Source organism: Elephantulus edwardii, unplaced genomic scaffold (assembly GCF_000299155.1).
Source record: "Elephantulus edwardii isolate Elephantulus edwardi_28Jun2011 unplaced genomic scaffold, EleEdw1.0 scaffold00005, whole genome shotgun sequence".
In the NCBI taxonomy this organism is placed as follows: Eukaryota; Metazoa; Chordata; class Mammalia; order Macroscelidea; family Macroscelididae; genus Elephantulus; species Elephantulus edwardii.
The window spans coordinates 12,879,705-12,886,144 of NW_006399755.1; positions in this window are offsets into that span (position 1 = coordinate 12,879,705).

A 6,440-nucleotide genomic window follows, 5' to 3' on the forward strand; every position below is an offset into this window, starting at 1 on the left:
ATTACAAGATTGCTCTGTGGCCATGTTATTGTTGCTGTCAGGTCCCGTTAGCTCCTACTCATGGTGACCTCAGGAGCTCTGGTGGTCTAGTGGTAAGGGATTGCACTGCCAATCCAAAGGCAGGTATTTTTAATTCACCAGCAGCTCCTCAGGATAAAAAATAGGTACTCTTCTCCATGCAATTTATAACTCTGAAATCCCATTGGAGGGTCAGCTATGAGTCACTTCCAACTAGATGGCACATAGCAACAATAACAACATGGTGACAAGGAAAGAAATTACCAGACCCATGTCATTGTCATAATTATTGTTCTGCTTGAGTCTATTGTTTTGACCTCTGAGTTATTTGAATGTTTATTACTAACCTTGGAGTGCATCTTCATCACTACAGAAAAACCTGGAAAAGCCAGAACCAGTGTAAGGCAGAAACCTGTCAAAGAAGGAAAACTCTATAATATTTTCCACTAAGGGAGAGTGATAGAAAAGTAAGATTGCTTCCTACCAAAGATGGGAAATTTGTGAAGCCTGGAAACACAAGGCAACTCTATGGAGTTCCAGCGTTTACAAGTTTCACTGAGTGTTAGTTTATGGTACAGTGGTGGCTGTCGTGTTATTATGATACTGGGAGCCATGTTGCTATGAAACTGGATGTTATGCTCCTGGTTCTTCAAATAACTGCAGAGTCGTTCATATATACAGATTTCAGTGGAACTTCCAGACTTGGATAGTTTAAGAAGAAAAATGTAGTGATCATTTTACAGTAATTGCAGAAAGAAAAATCTTCTGAAAACCCTTTATGGCTATATTGTTGTTATGAGGATACAGTTTGTGAAAACACAGCTGGGGCCAATACTCTTCTCCAAATATGAAATGGCTCTCCACACAACCTACTGTATCTGATTTCATATTTGCTTTTTATCTTGTTCTTGGCAACAGTGCAGCTGTATCCAGTTATGCTATCATTGTAAGCTTTGCTTTATCTTCCTTTTAGAGAAGGATGTCATGCTTGGAAGAGTGGAGGGACATCGCAGGAGAGGAAGGTCTGGATGACGTGGACTGATACAGTAACTGGGGTAATGAGGGTTGGTGTGTCAGAATCAGTAAGACTGGCTCAGGACAGAGCAGGCTTCAGAGCTATTGTGCTTTGGTTTGCTATGAGTCAAAGGCAACTTGATGACACATAACACCAACAACAGCAACATATCTTGATGAGCCTATAGTTTCATAAAGGGGTACTTTGACAATGTGGCAAGATACTCCATGAACTTCAGATAGGATTGTCCATATGGGAGAGATCCTGGTCCTTGCTATTCCTGTAGATGCTTGTACAGCAATAATCAAACAGATGGATAGTATTATAAAAGTCATGATATATGAAAAATTAGAAGATGACCATTTTCTAGTCCGGCTTGTTGCTTGTATGGAATTGTATGCATGACCCTTTGAGATGATCTAAGTTCTAACCCTGCTACTATCATCCGTCTTGCTCTGAATTCCTTGAGTGGGGCTGCATCTTGATTCTGCAGAATTTATTTTCTCTCCCTTCACCTCCTATGCCCCAAGTCTTCTCCCACACACTGTTTCTTATCACCTGGCTAGCAGCCCACTTTTGTCTCCCTATCTAGTTCTCTGCCTTGATCAGGCTCAGGATATAGACCACCAAGCAGTGGAGCAATCACTTCCTCTTCTGCATGCCCTTAGCTCTTCATACAGACCTCGATAGCACAGGTGCCTGTAAATGGGTAATGAGAGCCCAGTTAACCCAGCAGCGAGCATTTCAAATCTTAAAGTCAGATGCGACAATGATCCAGAAATTTCAGTCCTTAGCTCAGAGCCTGGTCTTCTACAGGTGTTTAAGTGAGAGAATCAGTAAGTAAAACAGACTTGGGTTCTTATGGAGGGACCCTTCTCCACGTATACCTAGATGTCTGTTCTTCTAACAAGCACAACTCTGATCCCACTTCATGGAATACTTCTTCTGAATGTTAGCGCAAGGTCTGCTCTCATGTTCTTGTCTTAGAATCTCTGGTATCCAGTGAAGCATCCACATAACCACCCAAACAAAACCCAAACACAATGCCATTGAACTGATCTTGACTTACGACAACCCTCCTTTGGATTTCCAAGGTTGTAAATATTAACAGGGTTTCAAGCAGACTGTTTTGTCTTTCTCCTATGTAGCAGCTGGGGCATTAAAATAGCTCGGTTTTAGTTGGCAATGCAACATGTAACCCACACTACCCACCCCTGCACTACCAATTGTCTTCAAGTAAGTTCTGACTCATGGTGGCCTCATGTATGTCAGTATAGAACTGTGCTCTGTGGGGCTTTCAATAACTTCTTATTCTGAAATGTCTCTGTGTGAACTTGAACCTCTAACCTTTGGGTTAGCAATTGATTGTGTTAAACATTTATAGTTCCTAGGGTCCATGTCTAGCACATAGTGAGTGTTCAATAAATATTGAAGGGATAAATGAGTGATTGAGAGTCACACTTTTATTGATATATGATGACATGTGGGAGAAGCAAAACCATCTGATGTGACCCACTATAGTGATTTCAACTCAGCCACATCCTCTCCTCTGCACATGACATGTTACATAATTCCAGGCAGCACAAGGAGATTATTATGGGAAGGGCAAGTTGGAAGTCATTTACAGAACTTTGAACAACATAAGCTGGAGACACAGCCTGCAGTGGATGGATCAGTTCTGTAGGAAGCTGGACAAAACCACATTGGCCCTAGAATAATACTCATTTTCTTATTCTGTTAAGTCTATTAAGACAGAATTGGTCAATATCTTAAATGTCCAAAAGGACAGGAAAAGGAGAATATTGATAAGTACCACTTCAGAAATGGAATAAAATGCTGACCAAGATTCTCTCCTAACCTTTCCTCATTTTATAGAACATCAGGCTAAGTCTCAGAGAGAAAGAATATGCTCAAGGCCATAAAACAAGTTTTAATTGTATATTTTCTACAATTAAGTTGGTAGTACTCTCTAAACTAATTTATTGAATACTCCATGTGGATTAGTCAGGGGAAAAGAGGTGTAATACCCTCCCATGCTATTTACTGCCTTTGAACATTTGCTAGAGGGTCAGCTATGGGTCAATTCTGACTTGATGGTATGTAACAACAACACTGTTTTAGGGAGATTGGTGGCCTAGTGCTAAGTAGCTGCACTACTAACTCAAAGGCTTGTGGTTCCAGTCTGCTAGCTACGCTATGGGAAAAAGATTAACAATCGTCTCCCTGTAGTTTACAGACTCTGAAACCCAGCTAGAGCATCAGTCATGAGTTGACTCTGACTGTACAGCACTTAACAACCACCACAACATTATTTCTTTGCATCTGTTTTCTCATTTAATGTTTGTTAAAAGGCCTTCATAAGTTAGTTAGGCTTTATCATCCCCATTTAACACAAGTAGAAGCTGATACTCAGATTGAGAAATTTTCCTGATGCTGCATAGTTTCCCAGTACTGCTAGAGTTGAGAGACTCTAGTCCACATCTGGTGGACTCCCAGGGCCTGCGCTGCAGTGGTTCTCAGCCAGCAGAATGCATACATTTAATTCATCTCTGACACTTTTAAAATATACTTTTGCCAGAATTGCACCCCAGACTTGCCGAGTCAGAGTGATTCTGATGTGCTCCTTGCCTAAGAACCTCGGTGTTAACTGTTTATCCTTGCTGAACCCTCAGTTTTCTTATCAAAAATGTGGGGGCCACTGGGACCTCATGTTCTTTTTGAGGATCCAAAGAGCTTATGCACATGAAAGGGTCCAGCACAGAGCCCTCTTGCAAGGGTGCTCAGTAATTGCTGACTTCCTTCTCCTGGCAACCAAGGAGCGCCTGGAGGGCTTCGGGTCTCTTGTGTGTGTACATGACCCCACTTTGCCAAAGACCCAGAACACTGTTTTCTGGGCTTTGGGGTTCAGTTTCCTGATTGTTTGTTATTATTCTTAATAGAATACAGGAGAAGGCCAGGAGTGGGCCAGACATCTGTGATAAATCTGCTGGGGCTTTTACAGGAAAGATTTCCCAAGTTCACTGTATTCTATATTTCTTGCTTTTCTTTCCAGCTACAACACAGCCAGGAAAATATATCGCTTGAGCCGAAAGAAAACAGCCTGCTGGCCTTTGGTTTAAGTTGACTTAGGAAATATGTCATATTAAGCAGTGTACTAGGGCAAGGACATTTGGAACTTTCTAAAATGCAAATCAAAAAAGTTTTTTAAAAAAAATGTGTTCATTGCATACCTTCCATATTCCAGTTTCTGTGTCAAACACTTCACATGTCATCTCATCTCAGGTAGGACCACCCTGTGGTGACGTAAGAGTATTAACATCTCAATTTTTTAGATGAGGAAACCAAAGCTCAGAGAAGCTCAATAATATGACCAAGGTCCTGCACTCAGAGAAAGTATTTTCTCCTCCTTCTAAGTAGGCTTCTCCATACCCTAACTGTCTTCTTAGGTCTTGTATTTTCTTAAAGTGTTGTTCTTGTTAGATGCTTTGTGTTGACTCGACTCATAATGACCCTAGGAACAACAGATCTGTCCGACCCTGTGCCATCCTCACATTCAATGACATGCTCAAGCCCATCGTGGCACTTATTGTGTCAATCTATCTTGTTGAGCGTCTTCCGCTCTTAGCATGGTGTCTCTCTCTAAAGACTGCATCCTTCTTAAAATATGATCAAAGTAAGTGAGATGATGTTTCACCATGCTTGTCTTTAAGGAAGTTTCCATCTTTGCCTTGACCTGGGTAATTTGTCCTGTCTGGATTTCCATTCCTTACCTGTATCATAACATGGACTAAGAAAGCAATAATAAACATATGCTTCGTTTATACATTTAATACATTAAGCAACATGAAAAAAGTAATAATTGGTAGAAGTTTCCAGGATATCCGATGTCCCAAGTGCTTTATTGAGCACTTCAAATATAATATCTAGAATACTCAATACACTCTTGTAATACATAGGGTTTTTACTTATTTTATTTTAAAAAAAAAAAGAAAACTGAAGCTGAGGAAGAGTATATGACTATCCAAGGACACAGAATTAGAAAGTGTTGCAGGCTAGTAGGGTCTTGCCTTCTCTAGGACCCTCCTCTGTGGCTCTGTGACTCCAGCATTTACGCAGGGAGATACTGTATTCAGAAGGACTCATTCTTTTTTTTTTTTAACTTTTCTTTTTTTAAATTTTATTAATTTTAATGAAGGTTTACGGAGATTTTGAATTTCCATTCTTGGCTCTGCTGTTGTCATTACGAAAGTCTTCTTAAGTTTTGGAAAAAAGTATCGTATTTTTATTTTTCACAGTACTCTGCACATTATGTGGCTTGCGCTGCCTAGGTCTCTGAGGTCCTTACCCTCAATCTTCATCCACTCCCACAGTCATCACCTCTTCAGACTTTGTGCACACCATAACCACGGGTTTGCATCTGGTGTTCCTGTGTGACTGGCTGAAATAAATGGAACTTAGTTATGGAAACACTTAGTTATGGGAAAGAGGGAAAGTTATCTAGAGAAATAGAATTAGAAATAGTGATGTTGTTGTCATTGTTTGTATGTGTTGTCAAGTCGCTTGTGACTCATAGAGACCCTAAGTACAACAGCCCTAAACCCTGCTCTATTCCTTGCCAATTCTATTGACCCCAACACACCTATCCCCATTACCCCAGTGACTGAATCAATCCATCTCATGGAGGGTCTTCCTCTCCTTTATCCTCCCAAGCATGACGTCCCTCTCCAAGGACTGATCCCACCTTGCAACATGTCCTAAGTGTGTCAAACAAAGCTTCAGAATCCTTGCTTCCAAGGAGCAGCCTGGCTTCACCTTATCCCAGATGAACTTGTTTGTTCTCCTAGCAGTCCAAGATTCAATACTCTTCTCCAGCACCACAGCTCAAAGGCATCTACTCTTCTTCTATCATCCATAGTCACTGTCCAGCTCTCTGATGCATAGCAAGTAATTGTAAAGACCATGGCCTGTATCAGGCACACCTTAGTCTCCAGACTGACATCACTGCTCCTTAGTACATTGGAGAAGTCTCTGACAACAGATTTTCCCAATGCAATTTGTCTTTTAACTTCTTGGCTGCTGGTACCAAGAGTGTTGAGTGTAGAACCAAGCAAAGTGAAGCTGTCAACAATCAATCTCTTCACTGTAGTGATACATACACTAAAATTCATTACTGTTGAGTTGAACCAACTCATAGGTGACCTTTAGAAAGTTTTCAGAGTCTGTAAATCTCAGGGGAAGAGATTTTCTATCATTCTCTATTGGAACAGTTAGTAGAATTGTAATAAGCACTTTTCTGTTGGCAGCACAACTTCCTACTGACTAAGTCACAAGAGCACTCTCTCTCTCTTTCTCTTTCTCCCTCCCCCTCTCTCTTTCCCTCTCCCTCTTCCTGTCCCTGTCCCTCTCT